This window comes from Artemia sp. Qi Xiang Cuo, chromosome 21 (assembly GCF_049724085.1).
Source record: "Artemia sp. Qi Xiang Cuo chromosome 21, ASM4972408v1, whole genome shotgun sequence".
Classification (NCBI taxonomy): domain Eukaryota; kingdom Metazoa; phylum Arthropoda; class Branchiopoda; order Anostraca; family Artemiidae; genus Artemia; species Artemia sp. Qi Xiang Cuo.
Genome location: NC_142814.1, coordinates 17,724,711 through 17,749,594, shown reverse-complemented (window position 1 = coordinate 17,749,594; position 24,884 = coordinate 17,724,711). Strand labels below are relative to the sequence as shown.

The window sequence follows — 24,884 nt, the reverse complement described above, 5'->3', positions numbered from 1 at the left end:
CATTAGAACCGCCTTGTCCGAAACCCTTGCATAAGAAACTATCTGTCATTTGGCTTGAACAGCAAGAGACATATATTGGCTTGAAAATAAAAAAAAGTGGCAGCTACTACAAAATTCTGCCTAAACGGGATATTTTTTTCTTTCTTGTTATCCAGAGATAGCTTTGCACTGGAACATCGTAGAAAGTTGTTCAATGGCTCATTTTAAAGGAAATTAATTGGGTTAAAAACCTTTTGTAACTAAAACAAATTAAAACAGGATAAATTTTTCCACTAAAAACTGTATTTTTGTTGTCTTTCCATACTGCTGTCTTTTCAAAGACATTTTATTTTTGTTTTTGAAGCAATCAAACAGTTCGTGGTAAGGTTGTATTTTAAACTTTATATTCCATAGATAACTTAGGACTGGAACATCGTAGACAGTTGTTCAATGGATCATTTTAAATTATAATAAAGAACGAATATTTTACCGATTATCTACTAATAACCATATATGACGTAATAAGTGACATGACGTAATATCTAAACCTATTGTGTACTAATAACCATGTTTACAGTAAAGAACGATCTCTCATCCATAGTAACTGATAAATGGTGGTTCCAGGGGTAGTTACTTGAGGTTTTATAATAAAGAACAAATATTTTACCGATTATCTACTAATAACCATATATGACGTAATAAGTGACATGACGTAATATCTAAAACCTATTGTGTACTAATAACCATATATGACTTAATTAGCGACGTGACGTAAAAATTGAAAAAATTAATTCTTATTTTATTTTTGTTTTTAGTTCAGAATCGCTAAAGTCATAAACTGCAAAAATATTTATGGTGTCTGAACAATAGTTTTAATCTTTTAATTTAGACTAGAAAAATACCTGAAAATTTAAAAATTAGTTTAATTTTTTGTTAGGCTCTTGATACTTGATACGTGACATAAAAACATTCAACTAATGGTTAGATTACAAGTTTTGCTTTGCACATGGACGAAAGTTCTCAATTGCAAAGTAGTATAGGAAGATGGGTTCTGGCTTGGATTGGATTTGAAGATACAGACATTGATTATCTAAGGTGGCTATATGTCTTATTAAGCCCTTCAGTAGCAGTTTTTGTGCTTCCTGCAATTATATTAATATTGCTCTAAATTTCTTCTATTTTGCTTGTTATTACTAAGCATCGTAGGAGAATATTTAGGAAAGCAATCCATGACGATCCTTGGGATGGCTGTCGTGGTCTAGCATGTGCTTTTTGGCATGGTACGTCCAAGTTTTGGCATGGTTACGAAGTAGTTGGGATGGGAAATATTCCAGATAAAGGGGGAGCTTTGTTGATATTCTACCATGGAGCATTGCCTATTGACGTCTATTACATGGTTGCTAAAATGTATTTGTATAAGGAAAGACTTGTAAGAGCTGTTGCTGATCGATTTGTTTTCAAAACACCAGGTTTTGGTCCGGTTCTCCAAGCTTTCAAGGTAATACCGGGTACTATTCAATCTTGTACTGAAATATTGGAGGGTGGTAATCTACTAGCTATTGCTCCTGGAGGAGTTTACGAGGCTTTGCTTGGAGATCATTATTATGAGCTTCTATGGAAGAACAGACTGGGATTTGCAAAAGTAGCTTTAAATGCAAAAGTTCCTGTAATCCCAGTTTTTACCGTCAATGTGCGAGAAACGTTTCGGAGTGTACAATTTCTTAAGAATGTATGGAAATGGCTGTACAATCGTACTCGATTACCATATTAGTTCCTATCTATGGAGGATTCTCGGTGAAGCTCAAAACTATTGTTGGAAAACCAATTGAACATGACCCAACCTCAGAACCTGAAGAACTGGCAGAAAAAGTTGCCAGCGCTATAAAGAAAATACGAGACGAGAATCAAAAGATTCCGGGCTCTATTTGGAGAGCCCTTTTGGAGCGCTTATAATCTTTACATGAGCTATAATGAATTTGTTCTCTTTCTTTCAGGATCTCATTTATTTGCTTTATATTTATCTCTATTTATGGTATTTGGGGGTTGTAGTCGTAGATGCCTTTATTCTCCCTTTATAGGGGAGATAAACTCTGGCCCTAAGGTAATTAAACTTTGGTAGCGTGCCTTGGGCTATGACCAAACTACTGAGGCGTACAAACTGATTATGTTCGAGAGGCTAAAAATAGTTTGTAGAGAAATTATCTAAAGTACATTACTTTTATTCATTTACCATATAATATAATCGGCTATAAGCTTTCTACTGGGACTGGCTGTCCCAAGTAGGCCACAAGTCTCAATAAAACAACAATAAAATATAAATAAGATACTTAAACACTTACAATTATAACACAAAGTCCCAAAATATTTCTAAAACAACAGACCTGCGGTAAGTCCAGCATATATTTAGTATAAGATTTTCCTTTCCGATAAAATGTATATTTTATACATTTTTATCAACCACACCTTCCCACGTATTCGCTAGGATGTGGCAATTTCTCAATTTTCCGTTAAACAGAATTTAGCAGGATAAATTCCTTATCTTAATAAAAAGTGGTCTTTCCAAACTTCATATTTGCGTCATATATATTTTTACTAAATTAATAATTAACTAACTTAGAAAGGTTTACCACAATACTCCCTATTTAAAGAAGAATTGTCCCAATTCTCAATATTTTACTTTTAAAACTACTTAATTTCGTCTAAAGCTATTATGCTGCCATCTTTGGGTCATTATGTGCATATACCCTCAATGGGTTTCCTTAGGGTCATGTTTCTGGTCTAATATAGGCCATGTTCTTTCTTGTCGAACGATTTCAATTTGAAATTCATCCTTGTTTCTCTTTTTCTCTGTCTCTAGGACTGACAATTACTCTTTTACCCTCTTCATATGCATCTTCTGTTTTACTTGACCCCAAGCGGCTTAAACATATAATTAGTGGTTTTGCTTAAATTAGATTTATATTAGAAAAGTTTTATGAATTTTTTTTTAGTTTAAATTTAATTCCCATTAATAATTTAATTTATCTGTGTGATGTGGTTGATATACCGTATATTTTTTTTTGTTTTAGAAATGCCTTGGGTAAATCACATATAACATTATTGATTTTAAAATTTTCACATATATTTTTTCCAGCACAAAGCATTTTCACATATTTCAATAACATAAGCCATTTGGCTATGTAGCACATATTCTAGGCCTAAATTAAGTTCTGTTTTTATCTCAATTTCAATGATTTTGTAGTTCTGTAGTTTCCAAATATCAGTTGATCAAGTATGGTTTGGTTTCTGATGGTATTAGGATATAATTGAACTGGCTTGAAATTTTCTACTTTCCAAAAATGCGTCAAAGAAATGATTGAGAAATGGGTCCAAAAGGATGTTATGAAAAATTTGAATTCCAAAAAAATATAGCTAAGATTGTATCTAAAATAAATATTCACATTAGTATACATATAAAGCATATATATTTTTTTTACATATATAGTAGAAAGAAAATCTCAATTTGTAAAGTTTATTTCTTTTCCTTTCTTTTCTCTCTTTTAATTACTCCAAAAATAATATCTCGCTTAAATCGATACGTTATGTTTCTTGCTGGATCCTTCTTTGCAAACTTAATACTTAACTGATTATTTTACAAAAAAAAAAATTATTAATACTTTGACTCGAGGTCAAACATTATATTTACATATAACATTACATCCTAGTTAAAATTTAGCGCATATATAAATAAGCATTGTGTAATAACTTACACAATTATGTTAAGTAACAAATATACTTTAAAGCATCAAGCATTCCTTTTTTTTTAAACGTCAATTTTTTGCAAAGCATCTTAAAAAGTGGTATAAATCTTTTTTTTTCCATCTGTAAACACTCGAATTGCGAAATTATTTACATTAGTAACAAGTATTACTTTGACACAGTAACAAAATCGCTTCAGAACAATCATCGATTTCTCTTTTACTTCCATGTTCATGAAATCATAGTGACAATCGAATTGTCTGCGGTTGTAGATAAGTTTTTTTTTTTTTTTTTTTTTTAAACGATAGATTATGGTTTTGCGCAGTCAGGATTTCTTATATCCTTCCCCCCAGGGTTTGATGTTTAATATTATACCAAAATTTAAGACCCCATATAAACAATCCCAGAACCACGATAGTAGTTATGAAATATCGTCAAGTATAGGCTAAGAAACCTTTATAGTAAGTGGTTCTTTTTATTTCTGTTGGGAAAATGGGATAATTTATGTTCAGATTATTATTTATATCTTTCAGGGTTGTAAAAAATCTGGGAGTTTCGCCTTTTATTTTTTCTGCTATGGAGACATCATTTAATTTTTTAAACATCTTTTGTACTTTCTTAATTTTTTCATAATCTTGTTCCTCATTTATTGCTTTTAAAAGATTTATGTTGGGTATCGTTTCTATACCCCATTTCTCAATAATTATCTCCGTAATTTTAAACATTGGAGATTATACATTTGTCTCTCTTGTCGTTAAACGACAGGGTGGGGGGATATTAATTAGCCCCATCCCTTCTATTCGTATATCTCTGGTATTCTTCAACCCAGAAGAATTTTTGCATCTCAACTTTTCCTTATAGGGTTGTGGAATGCTGAATATGAAATATTTTTCACTAATATTTTTCCAAAGCTCCTTATTAATTGTGCTTACTAGATCAACATCACATTCTTTGGGTAGGGGATTTGAGTGATCTACCTCTTCACAAAGTTTAATAGGACATATTTGCCTTGTGCGTAGATCCGATAGTTCATAAGTTGCAAAAGTGAATTATATCGTTTTGACATTGATTATGTCCTGTTGCTCTGGTATTCTATATTTTAAGTTTGAAATGGCTACATATGGGGGCAAATGATTTATCTTAATCCAGCTTGTGGTATTTGTCAAAACTGTAGGGAAAGTTTCTATTCTGAATAGCGCGGATTCTTTATTTTTAACTAGGGGTACCTTTAGAAATATCAATAATTCCCCTTGCTTAATTTGCAAAGAGTTTTCAGCCATACTATAAAAGTATAGAATTTTCTCAAAATTTGGTTCTAGTCCTAATCTCAATTGATAAGGTAAATGACTTGCTATGGTTTTGATTACTTTTATTAATTTACCCGGACTGAGGAGACGTCCTGGTAAATTTTTTGTCAAAAGGGGTTGAAACTCCAGCTCCAATTGATTAAATTCATGAGATATTTCCATGATGGCACTATATAAGAACTGTGGAGCCATATGAAGATTTATATCTTATAGTGTTAGGCTATTATTTCATACTATTTGTTTATGAGTTATGAATACTGACTTTGATATCTACGTTTTAATAATTGACAGCGTATTGATTGTTTGATTAAAGTTGTATTAACGGTGGTATATCCGGTCTTCTGTTTGTGTTAAGATTATTTATTGTGGGTTTAAAGAGTTTATAATAGTAAGAGTTGTTTTTTATACGGTTAATCTTATTTTTTAATATCTCTTAAAATTATTATCATAGAACTTCATTACTATATAATCTTATGTTTAAACTACAATACAAAGTATGATTCTTTTTTTTCTGGCTAATGTATTGTCTGTTTCGCTTTTGTTTTGTTTTGGAGCGTAATTATCATTCTTTTTATATCTTCTAGAACCCCACTGATTTGGTTGTTCAGTACTTTGAACAACAAGGTTGCCTGCGTTTGAAATAATTATGCTTTTATTTTTTTTTCTATTACCTGCAGGGGTGTGAAAGGAGGCAGGTTAAAAGTTTTTTCTAATTCTCTTCTTGTCATTTCCAGAATATTTGCAAGTATCGTTACTTGGCTCTGGAGGGTATGTAATTGGAAATACTTCCGATCGGAAATAATAATTTGGCGTTGGAATTTGACGGTCATAAAAGATATTTATTTAGTGGCTTTAATATTCGTTTGATTTTTATCTAATATTTTTTTTTTTTTGTTATTATTGTTTTATTCAAATATTAATATGATAGGGGCTGCACTTGTTTTGTTTTTCTCTGTTTACTGGTCCAAGTTTTGGACTTTTTTGCTTTTCTTCTTTATAATATTGGCAAGTTTTTCCGTGGTTTCTATAGTGTGGCTTACAAGGCTCTGAGTCCGAATGCTGTTTTGTTGCCTCGTCAAATATCTTCAATCTTTGTTTCTCTTGATGTTTGGCCTTTTTCATAAGTGTTTTAGCAACTTATGCGGCTGACAAAGGAACCTCTTGCTGCCCCTTTGGTTTCTTTACTGTTTTCCATAATTTTTCTCTCAAAGAAGGTTTTCTTGAAGATGGCCCAGGTTTATCTATATCGACTTCTGTCGATGAATTTTTGGTGTCACACTCTGCTAGCTCGCGTTTGGTAGATGGCGTTTGTTCCAAAAGCCATTTTTGCTCTAGGACTGTAGGTGAGTCTAGCTTATTAAAATCAGATACTTCTTTGGTTTCTTTCAATTTTTCTTCCTCTTTGGATCTAACTTCTGGTTTATTATGCCTTAAACCAATAGGTTGTGTTTGAGGCTCTTTTCTGTCACTTTCATCGCCTGTATCCGATGAATATTGAACTTTTCTTTTTTTTCTCTTGTTTGTTGTGGAAAGTTTGCAGCCAAGTCTGTGCTAAATATTCCTTCCACTTATCCCAACTGTTTTGGCCATTAAAAAGGTCAAAAAATTCATATGGTCTTCTTATATATACTGGTGAGATCGTTTCTTCTATTTCTTCTTCTGAAAATATAGGCTCTGCTTTCCACGGTTTTGAAAAATATCCCTTTATCATTCTATTATGGTGTATTACTTCTTCCTTTTCCTTATGCTGATGTTTTAGAACATATGGTAAGTTATTTGGTAGAATTTTTGTAATTCTATAAGGTCCGTCCCATTTCGGTTTTAACTTTTTTTCCTTCCAGATTCGTTTTGTGAACATAAACCAAATCTCCTAAACAGTAACTCGTTTTATTTTTGCTTGTTCTGTCATATTTTTCTTTTTGTTCTGTTTTCGCATCTTCCAGATTGTCTTTAACTTGTTCCATAGGTTTATTCATTCACATTACCATCTCTTGCTTATATTGTTCGATGCGTTCCTATTTTCTGTTATTTTTTTTTTTATCCGAAAGAATTATGGGACATTTTATGTGTTGCCAAAAAAACGTCAATTCTTTTAAGGTATTTGAAAAATACGAATTTATTTCAAAGACTACAATTTGTAAATGTTCATAATAATTTTCATTTCAATCTCTTGCATGTATTCCCAGCATGTAAACTAATTCCCTATGCTTACGTTCAACCATCCCATTAGCTGCTGCAAGGTAAGACGAAGTAAACCATCGTCTAACCCCCAAATATTCTGTAATTTCGTTTAATAATTTGGCTCTAAAACATGGCCCATTGTCGCTAAGTAAAACTCTAGGGAAAACCCAATGTTACAAAAATAGGTGATTGACCAAAACTTTCGCAATGGTTTTTTCCTTTTAATCTTCAATTAGAAAAGTGTATGGATATGAATTAGAACGGTTTACTATGGTGAGTACAAACCTGTTTCCTTTCCTGGAAACTGGAAAACTTCCCCGGATCCCCAAACGTCTATTTACATTATTTCTCCTACCCCTGAAGGGGTGGGGTATTGACCTAATTCAGCCCTAGGGGTCTTTGGTGGCGACTTTTGTTTGGTGCACTCTTGGCAGCTTTGTATAAAAGCTTTTACTTTTGAGTACATTTTTGGAAAATAAAAATTCCCTTTCAGTGTCCCCATAGTTTTTGCTTCTCCCATGTGACAGCCAATCGTTGCATTTACCATCTGTAAAACTTCTCCTTCAAGAGATTTTGGAATCACTAGAATAATTTTTAACTCATTTTTTCTATACTCTTGCGATGGTCTATGGTATCTTACTAGAAGATTTTTACTTTCGTCCAGATCAAAATTATCTAAGTCCTTTAAAAAATGTTTAAAGTGCTCTGGCAGTTCCGATCCTTTTGATAGTAAAGATTTCATTGCTAAGCAAAAATTGTTTTTATTTTTGTGCTTTGAAATATTTTCATCAGACAGTATTTCTACCCCTTCCAGTTCGTTCTGGATGGTTGCTATCACATTTTCTTTCTTATCTGGATTTCGTGATAAATAGTCTGGTAAAATATTTGTACGGCCCTTTATATATATTGGAGTATCAGAATATGCTTGCAGACTCAGTATCCATCGTGTCAGCCGGGCTGAAGTATTTTGCATCGTATGTAGCCAAACTAATGATTTTTGATCTACTCTTAAAATAAATTTTTTTCCAAGTAAAAATTGTCGAAAATATTCTGTAAATACTACAACTGATAAACACTCTCTTTCAACTGTCGAATATTTTTTTTCTGCTTCTGTTAGTGACCTACTGGCGTATTGAACTATTGATTCTACTCCTTCAGAATTAATGTTTAATAATATGGCCCCTATACCGTACCCCGAAGCATCTGTTTGCAAACAGAATTCTTGTGACAAATCTGGCAGTTTTTGTATTGGTGCCAGTATTAATTGTCTTTTTCTTTCATTTAGCACTAGTTTTGCGTCCTTTGGACATTCGAATTTACATGATTTCTTTAAAAGATTCGTCAAAGGTTGTGCTATTGTGGCATAATTGTTAATATATCGTCTGATTACAATAAAGAACAAACTTCCAGGCCATAGTAACTAAAATAAGATTAAAATTAATGTTTAAGATTGATCAATGATGTCATAATCGTAGGTTATAGCCAAGTCGTAATACAGAAAGGATTTTTTATACTAAATTATAATAAAGAAAGAACTTTAGCCTATACTAACTGAAATGTTTATGATAAATATTATCCGGGTTGCAGCGGTAGCTATCAACCTAGTAAGAGACGATCAAGCCCCATAGTAAATACTAAAGTAACCCATAACTCCTGAAAAAAGATTAAGATCAAAACAAGAAGTAAACTATTAGAATCGCCTTGTTCAAAAACCTCTATATAGCAAACTTACCGGCCCTTGGCTTGAATAACAAGGAATACCAGTTGCAGCGGTAGCTAGCAACCTAGTAAGAGACGATCACGCCCAATGTTAAGAAATATAAAAACTTATAACTCCTAAAAAAGGAGTCAGATCTAAACAAAAAGTACATCATTATCCGGGTTGCAGAGATAGCTAGCAACCTAGTAAGAGACGATCACGTCCAATGTTAAGAAATATAAAAACCCATAGTTCCTAAAAAAAGGAGTCAGATCAAAACAAAAAGTACACCATTAGAACCGCCTTGTCCGAACCCCCGTTTAAAGAAACTTACCGCCCTTTGGCTTGAATAACAAAGAAAATATATTGGCTTGAAATTCAAGAAAATTGACTTTAACCACGTTATTCTCCACAAACGGGATATTTTTTTTTCTTTCTTGTTTTTCAGAGATAGCTTTGCACTGGAACATCGTAGAAAGTTGTTCAATGGCTCATTTTAAAGGAAATTAATTGGGTTAAAAATTTTTATATTTAAAGACGATCCTTGGAGTAACATACTACTGCATACATTGGACTTAGTTAGCTACTTGATTGCTTGAGGTTCGTCTCTTACTATTTCAAAGAAGAAAAAGCCGTAGGCTTTTTCCTGTTTGTAATGATAGCATAAAACGAAATCCAAGTTGTAACTGACGTCATTCTGGCTGTCAGGGTTGCAGCGGTAGCTAGCAACATAGTAAGAGACGATCACTTCCAATTGTAAGAAATATAAAAACCCATAGTTCCTAAAAAAAAGAGTCAGATCAAAAATAAAGTACACCATTATTACATAAAGGATCGATATAATAACTGAATCTAGGCTTTACATAAAGGATCGACGTGGTTCATTATAAATTATATCCGGGTTGCAGCGGTAGCTAGCAACCTAGTAAGAGACGATCACGTCCAATGTTAAGAAATGTAAAAACCCATAGTTCCTAAAAAAGGATTCAGATCAAAACAAAAGGTACACCATTAAAACCGCCTTGTCCGAAACCCCTTTAAGGAAACTTACCGCCCTTTGGCTTGAATAACAAAGAAAATATATTGGCTTGAAAATCAAGAAAATTGACTTTAACCACGTTATTCTCCACAAACGGGATATTTTTTTTTCTTTCTTGTTTTTCAGAGATAGCTTTGCACTGGAACATCGTAGAAAGTTGTTCAATGGCTCATTTTAAAGGAAATTAATTGGGTTAAAAATTTTTATATTAAAAGACGATCCTTGGAGTAAATACCACTGCATACATTGGACTTAGTTAGCTACTTGATTGCTTGAGGTTCGTTTCTTACTATTTCAAAGAAGAAAAAGCCGTAGGCTTTTTCCTGTTTGTAAAGATAGCATAAAACGAAACCCAAGTTGTAACTGACGTCATTCTGGCTGTCCGGGTCGCAGCGGTAGCTAGCAACCTAGTAAGAGACGATTACGTCCAATGTTAAGAAAAATAAAAACCCATAGTTCCTAAAAAAAAGAGTCAGATCAAAAATAAAGTACACCATTATTACATAAAGGATCGATATAATAACTGAATTTAGGCTTTACATAAAGGATCGACGTGGATTTTTTATATTAAATTATAATAAAGAAAGAACTTTAGCCTATACTAACTGAAATGTTTATGATGAATATTATCCGGGTTGCAGCGGTAGCTATCAACCTTGTAAGAGACGATCAAGCCCCATAGTCAATAGTAAAGTAACCCATAACTCCTGAAAAAAGATTAAGATCAAAACAAGAAGTAAACTATTAGAATCGCCTTGTTCAAAAACCTCTATATAGCAAACTTACCGGCCCTTGGCTTGAATAACAAGGAATACGAGTTGCAGCGGTAGCTAGCAACCTAGTAAGGGACGATCACGCCCAATCTTAAGAAATATATCCGGGTTGCAGCGGTAGCTAGCAACCTAGTAAGAGACGATCACGTCCAATGTTAAGAAATGTAAAAACCAATAGTTCCTAAAAAAGGAGTCAGATCAAAACAAAAAGTACACCATTAGAACCGCCTTGTCCGAAACCCCTTGAAAGGAAACTTACCGCCCTTTGGCTTGAACAGCAAGGGAAATATATTGGCTTGAAAGTCAATAAAATAGACTTTAACCACGTTATTCTCCACAAAAGGGATATTTTTTTCTTTTTTTCTTTCTTTTCCACAGATAGCTTGGCACTGAAACATCGTAAAGAGTTGTTCAATGGCTCATTTTAAAGGAAATTTATTGGGTTAAAACCTTTTGTAACTAAAACAAATTATTTTAAAACAGGATAAATTTTTCGACTAAAAACTGTATTTTTGATGTCTTTCCATACTGCTGTCTTTTCAAAGACATTTGATTTTTGAAGTAATCAAACAGTTCGTGGTAAGGTTGTATTTTAAACTTTATATTCCATAGATAGCTTAGCACTGGAACATTGTAGAGAGTTGTTCAATGGATCATTTTAAATCCGGGTTGCAGCAGTAGCTAGCAACCTAGTAAGAGACGATCACGTCCAATGTTAAGAAATATAAAAACCCATAGTTCCTAACAAAGGAGTCAGATCAAAACAAAAAGTACACAATTAGAATCGCCTTGTCAGAAACCCCTGTATAGTAAACTTTCTGTCCCTTGGCTTGAACAGCAAGGGAAATATATTGGCTTGAAAATCAAGAAAATTGACTTTAACAACGTTATTCTCCCCAAACGGGATATTTTTTTTTATTTTCTTTCTTTTCCACAGATAGCTTGGCACTGGAACATCGTAGAGGGTTGTTCAATGGCTCATTTTAAAGGAAGTTAATTTGGTTAAAAATCTATAGTAACTAAAATAAATTATTTCTAAAAGGGAATAAATTTTTCCACCAAAAACTGCATTTTTGATGTCTTTTCACACTGCAATCTTTCAAACATAATACCAACGGTAAGATTTGAACCCACGCCTCTGAAGAGACTGGTGGCTTACACCAGTGCCTTGGACCACTCGTTCAGGCTGCCTCTCATAAATAAATATATATGTGAATTTGGGTTGCAGCAGTAGCTAGCAACCTAGTAAGAGACGACCAGTCCAATGCTAAGAAATATAAAAACCCAAAACTCCTAAAAATGGAGTCAGATCAAAGCAAAAGTACATCATTAGAACTACCTTGTCTGAAACCCTACTAGATAAATAATGAATGTCGTCATAGTTTTATATTAGACCTATGACGTGAATAGAAAAACACGACATTGTTGCATCGGTAGCTAGAAACCTAGTAAGAGAAGATCACGTCCAATGTTCAGAAATATAATAGCCCATAACTCCTAAAACAGACTCAGATCAAAGGAAAAGTACCCCATCAGAACCGCCTTGTTCGAAGCTCTCATCAAACCATTCATGGTAACGAACTATATAGTATGAGCGACTCGTCTCAATAGTAACCAAAACTCTAAAAAACTTAATTTTAATATCAATAGATACATCAAAATTTACATAAAGGATCGATACTGTAAATGGGAATTTTGTAAGTAGCATTGATATCAAGGTTTTATACCTAGTCAAATATACATTAAAAGACGATCATTGGAATACAGAATTATTTCATACATTGGACTTAGTTGGATGCTTGATCGTTTGAGGTTCGTCTCTTACTATTTCAAAGAAGAAAAAGCCGTAGGCTTTTTCCTGTTTGTAATATTTTCCTGCTTGTTATCAGGGTTGCAGCGGTATTACATAAGGGGCCAATATAGCTCATCATAAATGGTGTTAGTCAATTATTATCTGGATTGCAGTGGTAGCTAGCAACCTAGTAAGAGACGGTCAGTCCAATGCTAAGAAATATAAAATCCAGAACTCCTAAAAATAGAGTCTGATCAAAATTACATTAAAAGACGATCATTGGAGTAACAAGGCATTGCAAACCTTGGACTTAGTTAGCTACTTGATTGTTTGATTATCCGGGTTGCAGCGGTAATCACGTCCAATGTTAAGAAATATAAAAACCCATAGTTCCTAAAAAAAGGAGTCAGATCAAAGCAAAAAGTACACCATTAGAACCGCCTTGTCCGAAACCCTTGTATAGGAAACTTTCTGTCCCTTGGCTTGAACATCAAGGAAAATATATTGGCTTGAAAATCAAGAAAAGTGGCAGCTCCTACAACATTCTGCCTAAACGGGATATTTTTTTTTCTTTCTTGTCTTCCACAAATAGCTTGGCACTTGTTGTGGTAAAGCTTCCTAATATTAGTTAATTATTAATTTAGTAAAAATATATATGACGCAAATATGAAGTTTGGAAATACCACTTTTTTATTAAGATAAGAAACATATCCTGCTAAGCTCTGTTTAACGGGAAATTAAGAAATTACCACTTCCTAGCATTTACGTGGGAAGGTGTGGTTGAGAAAAATGTATAAAAGATACATTTTATCGGAAGGAAAAATCTCTTACTAACTATATGCCGGACTGACCTGTGGTCCGTTGTTTTAGCAATACTTTGGGACCTTGCTTTATAATCGTAAGTGTCTAATTTATATTTTATTGTTGTGTTATTGAGACTTGTGGGCTGCTTGGGACAGCCAGTCCCAGTAGCCAGAATATATCCAATTTTATTATCTGATAAATGAATAAAAGTATTGTATTTTAGACGAACTCTCTACGATCTAGTTTTAGCCTCTCGAACATACTCAGTCGGTACGCCTCATTAGTTCGTTCATAGCCTAAGGCACGCTACCAAAGTTCAATTACCTTAGGGCCAGAGTATATCTCCCCTATAAAGGGAGAATAAAGGCATCTACGACTACAACTCCCAACTAACACAAATAACGCTTCATAACAACTGGTGGTCGCTAGAAAAACTGTGTCGAGAAGGCTAGATAAAAATAGTAAATTGAAATAAAAGGGCATTACAAGAAGAAAATATGACTCCCCTATCAACAGTACTTGAAATTGCAAAAATTATACCGGAATACGCGGGAATTTCAGATGTAGATGAATTTATCGAAAAATTAAAAATTTTCGACGAAGTAACAGAATCGTTTGACGATAAGATCAAAGAGCAGTGCGTTGCAGCCAGATTAAAGGGAACGGCCCTTAAACATTTTAAGGCAATTAAGGAAAAAGAGCCCAAGGAAATGAGCAATCTAATTGAATCTTTTAAAACAAGATTCATAGAGACAAGCATCTCCGAAAGGCTAAGAACAGAGGTAGTCACATTCGATACCTCAACTAGTATCAGGGAATATGCACACATAATTTGTAGATCCGTGTGTTTACAATTAGAAAAAGGCGGAAATGACGAGACAGTACAAAAAGTGCAACTACATGCTTTTACCCAAGGGTTACCAAAAAAGTTATTAAGACTAATATTATCGCGAAAACCTGAAAATTTAGAGCAGGCTATAATACTAGTCGAAACAGAGGTAAAAATTGACGAGGCTATGAAAAAGTTTGACCAGATGTCAATAAATAACACAGGATCCCAAGAAAGAAAAAACTATGAAAGGGGACAGAACAGGATGAACTTTGAGCAGCCGAATCGTGAACCAAAAAGGCACGAGGAAGGCCAATCCTTTCCACCATGGACTGAACCCTCCCCATTTGACGACCAATCCCATTGTATTAGATCCTTAATGACTTGGAATACCAAGTACTATGGACACCCACCTCCTCCTCCTGAGGAAAATTATAGAGCAAATGGTGGCAGGTCAAGAATATATAGAAATAGATATAGACCCCACGAAGAAGGGCAAATTACAAAGCAATATAGGAAAAGATTCAATTGCTACAACTGTGGCAAACCAAATCACTATGCGGCAGGTTGCTGGCATAAAATACCCAAAGAAAGCCAGACTTACAAAACAAAACACCAGTTCAGAACGCAGGGGACAGAAATTTAGAAAGGCAGGGAGCAAATAATACTTGGCAAACACCTAATAATATTCCTGAATTTAGGCCTAGAAGGCAAACGGTTAATAATACCCAGGGTCAAAGTAGCAGCGCTGAAGAAAACGGAGATAATCCCAGAAATTTTTGGCCAAACAGTGGGCATTTAAACGGAGAAACCAGCCTGTAAGGGTCGACAGAGCTGTTTCCTTACTAAAACCCCTATATAGTTTAGAATGTTGTGATACAAATGCGAATAATAATAATCTACCGATTCTGCGTTGTTTTAAAATTGAGTGTTTTCAAAATTTACCATGTTTACTAGATACAGGCGAATCTAAATCCTTAATTTGAGAGAAAGTCCTTAATATATTTCCTACTAGTGTCAAAAATCAAATAAGCAGATGCCAAAATACCGTGATATTAGCTACAGGGTACAAGCTGACGATTTTGGGAGAATGTCCGCTAAAATTTAGTGCAGGGGATAAAGAAATAACAGTAACAGTAATAATATGCAAGCAGCTACCATTTCCTTGTATTCTAGGAGTAGATGCCATTAGAAAATATGGGATTGTATGGGAGCCCATATCCAATACAATCACAATAAACCAAGCAAATGAAAATAATAAGCAAATTTGCGTAACGACAAATAAAGAAAGTGAAGATTCGAATGATAACCTAAAAATAAGCGGAAAAAATACAATAGAAGGGGGAACGACAGCTCAAGTTCTAGCTATATTAAATGAAAATGAAGAAAAGTTTAAAAGGATGGATGCCGTGATAGGGGGGTACACCATAAAGGAATATACAATGATTTTTGTTAAAAATAAAGTTATAAAAAATTGAAAATGGTATAAGATACTTAAAACTATCAAATATAAGTAATGATAAAATAAAACTGAACCAGGTAGAACTTGGATCAGTAGAATAGATTTAAAATTCAGAATTAAAATATCCAAACAGTCCAGAATTAAGCGTAAACTTCACTTCTAGCCACGAACATTTATCCTCAGTAAAACCGCAACCACAGGAAGAGTATGGAATGACGAAAACGGATTTTTTGCAACAATTTGATTTAAAACATTTACCGGAAAACGTAAAAACTAGGGTGGAAAATATTTTTTGGGATTTTAAATGGAGTTTTGCAAGACACAAATCAGATTACGGATTAACTCACGTAATCACGCACAAGATATCAACAGAGGGCCCTCCAATCAAAAAGTCACCGTATAAAACACCTTATCATTTAAAGCCATGGCTAGAAAGCCAAATAAAAGAAATGGAAGATCACGGTATAACTAAAGAAAGTATTAGTAATTGGTGCTTTCCATTAGTGATTGTCAGAAAAAAAGATAGTACCTGGAGATTATGTATAGACTTCAGAGCACCAGACGCCGTAACGGTTAAAGATGTAATGAAGTTACCAAGAATTGATTCGATTTTAGATGCGTTAGGGGGTTCAAAATATTACACTAGTTTTGATTTAATAGCAGGATATTGGCAAATCGCTTTAGATGCAGAAACTAAGCATAAGGCTACCGTAATCTTGGATGATGGCAGAACATTCACATTTGAACGGATGCCATTTGGCTTATTATTTAGTCCAAATTGTTTCAGTAGGCTAATGAATTTGGTGTTAAAAGATATCAAACCAGGAAGGAAAAAAGATACCTTGGCTTATTTAGATGATGTAATTCTGTTTAATGAAAACTTGGAAGACCACTTGGTTGGACTTAGAAAAATACTGGAAAAGTTTGAAAAAGCAGTCTTAAAATTCAAACCAGAAAAGTTAAAGATAGTTGTAACAAAATTAGTATTTCTTGGACACCTGATAAACCAAGGTACTATTTCACCAAATCCAGAAAAATTTACAGTCATAGAAAATTTACAGCCTCCTAAAGATCAAAAAAGCTGCAGATCAGTTTGTGGGTTATTAAGATATTTCAGACGATATATTAAAAATTATGCCACAATAGAACAACCTTTGACGAACCTATTAAAGATATCAGGTAAATTCGAATGTCCAGAGGACGCAAAACAAGCGCTAAGTGAAATAAAAAGGCAACTATTACTGGCACCAACACTTAAATTACCAGATTTGTCACAAGACTTCTATTTGCAAACAGATGCTTCAGGTTACGGTATCGGGGCCATATTATTAAACATTAATGCTGAAGGAGTAGAATCAATAGTTCAATACGCCAGTAGGTCACTGACGGAAGCAGAAAAAAAAATACTCGACAGTTGAAAGTGAGTGTTTAGCAGTTATAGTATTTACAGAATATTTTTGACAATTTTTACTTGGAAAAAAATTTATTTTTAGAGTAGACCAAAAATCATTAGTTTGGCTACATACGATGCAAAATACTTCAGCCCGGCTGACACTGTGGATACTGCGTCTGCAAGCATATTCATATACTCCAATATATATAAAGGGCCGTACAAATATTTTACCAGACTATTTATCACGAAATCCAGATAAGAAAGAAAATGTGATAGCAACCATCCAGAACGAACTGGAAGGGGCAGAAATGCTGTCTAATGAAAATATTTCAAAGCATCAAAATAAAGATGATTTTTGCTTAGCAATGAAATCCTTTTTATCAAAAGGAACGGAACTGCCAGAGCACTTTAAACATTTTTTAACGGAACTAGATAATTTTGATCTGGACGAAAGTAAAAATCTTCTAGTAAGATACCATAGACCATCACAAGAATATAGAAAAAATGACTTAAAAATTATTCCAGTAATTCCAAAATCTCTGGAAGGAGAAGTTTTACAGATGGCACATGCAACGATTGGCTGTCACATGGGAGAAGCAAAAACTATGGGGAGGCTGAAGGGAAATTTTTATTTTCCAAAAATGTACTCAAAAGTAAAAGCTTTTATACAAAGCTGCCAAGAGTGCGCCAAAGAAAAGTCGCCACCAAAGACCCCTAGGGCTGAATTAGGTCAATACCCCACCCCTTCGGGAGTAGGAGAAATAATGTCAATAGACGTTTGGGGATCCGGGGGAAGTTTACCAGTTTCCAGGAAAGGAAACAGGTGTGTACTCACCAAAGTAGACCATTTTAATTCATATTTATACGCTTTTCTAATTAAAGATGAAAAGACAAAAACCATTGCGAAAGTTTTGGTCAATTGCCTATTTTTGGAACACGGGGTTTTCCCTAGAGTTTTACTTAGCGACAATAGGCCATGTCTTAGAGCCAAATTATTAGACGAAATAACAGAATATCAGGTGGTAGACGATGGTTTGCCTTGTCTCACCTTGCAACAGCTAATGGGAAAGCTGAACTTAAGCATTGGGAGTTACCTTACATGCTGGGAATACATTCTAGAGAGGAAAATGAAAATTGGGATGAACATTTACCATTTGTAGTCTTTGCAATAAATACGGCTTTTTCACGTACCTTAAAAGAAAGGGATTTTTTTTGCAACACATAAGAGATCCCAGAATTTGTTTAAATGAAATAGAAAATGACAGAATATATTACAACTTAGACCAATATAATCAAGAGATGGCAAAGCGAATGAAAAAGCAATGGAACAAGTTAAAGACAATCTGGAAGATTCGAAAACAGAACAAAAAGGAAAATAAGACAGAACAAGCAAAAATAAAACGAGCTACTGTTTAGGAGATTTGGTTTATGTTCACAAAACAAATCTAGAAGGAACAAAAAAGTTAAAACCGAAATGGGACGGACCTTATAGGATTACAAAAATTCTACCAAATAACTTAACATATGTTCTAAAACATCAGCATAAGGAAAAGGAAGAAGTAATACACCATAATAGAATGAAAAAGGGATATTTTTCAAAACCGTGGAAAGCAGAGCCTATATTTTCAGAAGAAGAAATAGAAGAAACGATCTCACCAGTATATATCAGAAGACCATATGAATTTTATGACCTTTTTAACGACCACAACAGTTGGGAGGAGTGGAAGGAATATTTAGCCAAGACTTGGCTGCAAACGTTCCACAACAAACAAGAGAAAAAAAGAAAAGTTCAATATTCATCGGATACAAGCGATGAAAGCAACATAGAAGAGCCTCAAACAAAACCTTCTGTTTTAAGACATAATAAACCAGAGGTTAAATCCAAAGAGGAAGAAAAATTGGAAGTAACCAAAGAATTATCTGATTTTCATACGCTAGACTTACGTAAAGTCGTAGTGCAAATATGACTTTTGGAAGAAGCGCCATCTACCAGACGCGAGCTAACAGAAGGTGACACCGAAAATTATTCAACAGAAATCGATATATCTAAAACTGGACATCGTTACGAAAACCTTCTTTGAGAGAAAAATTATGGAAAACCTTAAAGAAACCAAAGGGGCAACAAGAAGTTCCTTTGTCAGCAGCACAAGTCGCCAAAACACTTATGAAAAAAGCCAAACATCAAGAGAAACAACGATTAAAGAGATTTGACGAGGCAACAAAACAGCACTCGGAATCAGAGCCTTGTAAGCCACACTATAGAAACCACGGAAAAACTTGCGAATACTATAAAGAAGAAAAGCAAAAATTTGGAGTCCAGAACTCGGACCAGGAAACGGAGAAAGGCAGAACAAGCGCAGCCCCCAGCAGATTAATATTTGAATAAAACAATAATAACAAAAAAAAATAAAAAATAAATATTAAATAAAAATCAAACGAGTATAAAAGCCACTAATGAAATATCTATATTTTCTTTTTTAATCGATACATAGATAACATCAAGTTTTCCTTCAAATATATATTTGAAGGGGGGGATAATCAAAAAAAGAAAAAAAAACGAAGAAGGTTAGTTTACTGAAATAGGGTCATTGGAAGCTAGCAAATTTAGAGTTGAGCTCAATCACGGCTGGTCTCTAGCTGTTAAGCACATTTAATGCATCTACTGACCTTTGACTCTCTGAGGTGACACTTTCAGTCGAATTTGAAAAAAAATTATTTTGAAGAAATTTAAAAATAGTTATAATGGGAAAGGCAGCGAGAGTTTACATGAATCGCGACATGTACAAGCTAGCTGTAGTCTTATTAAAATTAGTTATAGTATAATATAATAATTTTTTTATTATTAGTTACACTATGAAAAAGAAAAAAGAAAAAAATAAAAAATAAAAAATAAAGACAATAATTAAGCGCTATAAAGATTTAAGCGAAATTTAGAATAAGCTTATAAAGCAAAAAAAAGTGCAAGGTAAAAGAAACGAAAAGCAATATAAAAATAAACTATAACCTAAAAACTTACCAGGAGGTAAAAGCCAAGGACAAAATCCATTAAAAATAAGCCAAAAATCAACCCCATCGTCACAAGCACACCACAGTTCATTGTTCAAGATAATAATTTTAACTCAAGCGATGTATTGGATCTGAGAAAACGAATTGGCACAGGAGATCCCTAGTTTAAACAATTGGTTTTCACCTGTGCCAACCCAAACACCCAAATCCCAAGCCGTCGAACCTTAACAGAAACTAAAAGTATCCACATTTTATTTGAAAATAAAATATAACCTTTCACAACACAAAAACTCGCAGTAATGAACATATTGAACATAAATTCATTCTTGTAATTCTCCCAGACTCAAGCTTATCAATAAACCGCAGATACGGAGCACGGCATTCAAAGCTATTCAGCCTTGCCAATTGCATTATTTTCTATGTTTCCATGGTAAAAAGGATCGTAATTAAATTTAGAATAAAATTTGCAACCAGTGTATCGTAAACATTGCATTTTTATGAACAAATGAGGGCTAGAAAATGCGGCGCAAAACTTAACTAAAAGTGCTCTAAAAATCAACTGGAAAATACAGTGCTTTTAGAATACAAACACTTTTGGACGGAGAAACTTAAATAATTTCAGAATAATACAGGTTGCGACAATAGACCCCCCTTAAAAACAAGGGGATAATGAAATTGACCGAAGAATGGCAATCGGCGTAAAAACTTGTAAAAGCTGTTGAATAAAACAGGAGACATATAAATATAGGATTAGAAAAGACCTATTGAACTGAAAAAGCTGAAAAAGATGTGAAAAAACCACTTAGGCTTCACTGAAGTAAATAATAAAAAAAAGAGTTCAAGTTCAAAATATAGTCAGACGAAACTAAAAGGAAAATAAACTGAATGAAGTCAGTTAAACTCTGTTATACGCACTTATTGAACTTGCCGAACGAACTAGTATGAAAATTGTACTAAATAAGTACAAATAAGTAGCATTAATACTACGGAGCCACCGTTACATTGGTAAACTCGGGCCGAGATTAATGGAAATATTGGACAAATGCTCAAAGTAGTCAAGAAAAAAAAATTTGGCTCTCATATGTGGAAGTCGTTTTTAGAAAAATGACTAGCATGACATAAATTGAACTTAAGGCACATAATAGCCTTAAAGAATTTGATTATTGTGTGCAGAATTATTTTGTGTGCAGGTTCATAATAGTCTTTTTAGCTAGCTGATGACAAGAGAACTTAGAAACGTTATAGGAGCTACCAGAAGGCAGCCCTGGTAAGCAAACCTTCAGGGTATGGGCACAAGTCAATTGGTAGTGCCAAAACAGGTAAATAGACGAATAGCTAAAATTTTTAGCTTATCAGACATAAGCTGTAAGCTAAGCCTTGTCCAAAAAGGACATTAAAACTGGAAAAAAGAGATGACATTCGAATAGTCTATTAAACTGTCTCAATGACCGGAAATTCAAAAAAATAAAAATGTCGTATAAACGAACCGACTTAGAGTAAGCTGAACAAATGTTACTGACGAAATATACAGTTATAAATGTATTTTGCAAACCTTTAATAAATATGGAATTTGCATCGTATAAAATTACAAATGTATATATTTTAATAACAGTCATATTGTAAGAACTGTTGCTAAGCCTTTAAATAGCAGCTAATTACAGTTCTTTGTTTTAGGGTATAAATCCAATTGTTAGAGTTAAAAAAAAATGGTGTAAATATTTTAATTGGAGTTTAAGACTTATCAGATTAAAAGTCTTGCTGGATTGATTTAAAATTTGTACAAAGAATAAACATTGCAGTGTTTAAATAAATTGTAAGATTACATAGTTATTGTCTGTTTTTAAACAATTAAGTTATGCATCAACCTAACTTATGTCAGTATAAACAATATATAAATATATATATATATAAATATATTTACAATAACACTATATAATATACATTAACACTATAACACAATAACACTATAACACTATACAATAAACAATATATAAATATATTTCCCCTCTTCTTCTGCTCGCTCTTTTCTCTAAAATTTAACTTCTTGTCAAACTTCTTTAAGAGAATTCGCTTAAGCACAAGGGACTTTGAATAGGAAAAAAACCCATAAAAAACTAACAAACTTCTGCTTTACGAGCCAGGATTTGAGAATAGTGTTCTGTTTTAGAAAAAGAGAGTATACCAATTTCTAGTTTTACTTTGTGAGAAATCTAATTGAAAAAAAAATGCTTCTTGTGTGGTTATATTACTACATAGTGTCTTAAAGTAACTTTAAAAAAATTTTAACCAATGCTTATGGGGTAGTTGTTCTTTTCAAGTTTTGTGACTTCCGGTCAATGTATAAATCAGCGGTGTTGTAAAAAAAAAAATCTGTATCAATGCTTTACTAATATGAGTGTTTAATATGGTATTTTGAGTGTTTAATAATTAATACTAATTTTAATATGTAAAGAATATAAATACAATTAAAATCTAACCAGAAACGGAATGTTTCTATTTTAGCGGCACATTGTATTGAAAAAACGAGTAAGAAAATAATTAGCCTCTTACTTAACAAAAAAAAAATTATTTGTATATATTAGTGTGTGATTTTTTTCTTATGTATACAAACGTTAATGCTTTTTTTGTATGCTGATATCATTTTTTTTTCTTTAGATCACAGACCTAGTTTTTTTTTACAACCTATTTTTGGTAAATTTTTGCCAATATCAAACAAAGTTGGATGCAACTTCATACAAATTTTTGTTCATGTATGATAATAATATCAACCAATTGCTGGTGCATTGCAAGAGCTTGTAGTTAGCATCTCCCAAGATAATCCTTCTATCCAGGACCGATACGTTTACCTTGTCCGAAATCAACGTCAACAGAATCCAATAATAAGTGAGAATTTACTGCTAATTTATTGACTGAAAGTGAAGCTAAATCAGTAATTTTCAATGCTTAAGATGTATAAGCAAATGGCTTATAGCCTAAACATTCATTAAGTTAATGTAAAATGTGAAGAAAATGTATAGTGTTGTGTTTAAAGAAATATGTGGTTACAAAACAAATTGTTATATTTTGACTAACCAAGGCATTTCTAAAACAAAAAAATAAACGGTATATCAACCACATCACACAGATAAATTAAACTATTAATGGGAATTAAATTTAAACTCAAAAAAATTCATAAAACTTTTCTAATATAAATCTAATTTAAGAAAAACCACTAATATTATGTATAAGCCGCTTGGGGTTAAGTAAAACAGAAGATGCATATGAAGAAGGATAAAAGTGTAATTTTTAGTACTAGAGACAGAGAAAAAGAGAAACAAGAATGAATTTCAAATTGAAATCCTTCAACAGAAAAGAACATGGCCTATATTGGACCAGAAACATGACCCTAAGGAAACCCATTAAGGGTAGATGCACATAATGACCCAAAGATGGCAGCATAATTAAGTTGTTTTAAAAGTAAAATATTGAGAATTGGGACAATTCTTCTTTAAATGGGGAGTTTTGTGGTAAACCTTTCTAATTTAGCTAATTATCAATTTAGTAAAAATATATAAGACGCAAATATGAAGTTTTGAAATACCACCTTTTTATTAAGATAAGGAACATATCCTGCTAAGCTCTGTTTAACTTGAAGTTGAGAAATTACCACTTCCTAGCATTTACGTGGGAAGGTGTGGTTGATAAAAATGTGTAAGAGATACATTTTATCGGAAGGGAAGATCTCTTACTAACTATATGCCGGACTGACCTCTGGTCCGTTGTTTTAGAAATACTTTGGAACTTTGTCTTATCAGTGTAAGTGTCTAAATATCTATTTATATATTATTGTGGTTTTTTGAGACTGTTGGTCTACTTGGGACAGCCAGTCCCAGTAGACAGAAAATATCCGATTATATTATATATTAAATGAATAAAGTATTGTATTTTAGACAACCTATCTACAATCTATTTTTAGCCTCTCGAACATACCCAGTCGGTACGCCTCATTAGTTCGGTCATAGCCTAAGGCACGCTACCAAAGTTTAATTACCTAAGGGCCAGAGTTTATATCTCCCCTAAAAGGGGAAAATAAAGGCATCTACGACTACAACCCCCAAATACCAACGAATAACACTTCACAACAATTTGATCATAAACGTGACCCTAAGGAAACCCATTGAGGGTATATGCACTTAATGACCCAAAGATGGCAGCATAATAGCTGTAAACAAAAATTGAGTGGTTTAAAAGTAAAAATTGAGAGTTGGGACAACTCTTCTTTAATTGGGAAGTATTGTGGTAAAGCTTTCTAATTAAGTAAATTTGGAATTTAGTAAAAATATATTAAGACGCAAATACAAAGTTTCGAAATACCACTTTTTATTAAGATAAAGATACACATCCTGGAATGTGTAAGCTTGGAGGGAACTTGCTCAAAAACCAATTTCCTGGCTAAATGTGTCAATGAACCGGATGGACGTGGTTGGTTTTTCATATATATACTCAGATTTTTGAGACTGAGAACGCACTCTTTGACTTGCAGGGCGAACCTCTGCCCGTTTATTATCTTATTAGAAATACCTTGGAACAGTGTCGGATTAGTGTACGTGTCTAAGTATCTTTCTATATATTATTGTAGTTCTCTGAGACTTGTGGTCTACTTGGGACAATCAGTCCCAGTAGAATATATATATATTATCAAACCTTGTATCAGTACATGTCAACTGAATAATAGTATTGTATTATAGTTAACCTCTCTACAATCTACCTTTAGTCTTTCAAACATACCCAGCTGGTACACCTCATTAGTCCGGTTAATTACCTTAGGCTCAGAGTTTATCTCCCTTATAGAGGCAGAATAAAGGCATCTACCACTACATCACCATAAATACCATAAGAACCA

The 24,884-nt window shown here is 33.4% G+C and overlaps 1 pseudogene; it reads left to right on the top strand.

Moving 5' to 3' along the window:
* Positions 1 to 970: 970 nt before the first annotated feature.
* On the top strand, positions 971 to 1,932 carry LOC148939292 (DGAT1/2-independent enzyme synthesizing storage lipids pseudogene; annotated as a pseudogene).
* The last annotated feature ends 22,952 nt before the right edge of the window (positions 1,933 to 24,884 follow it).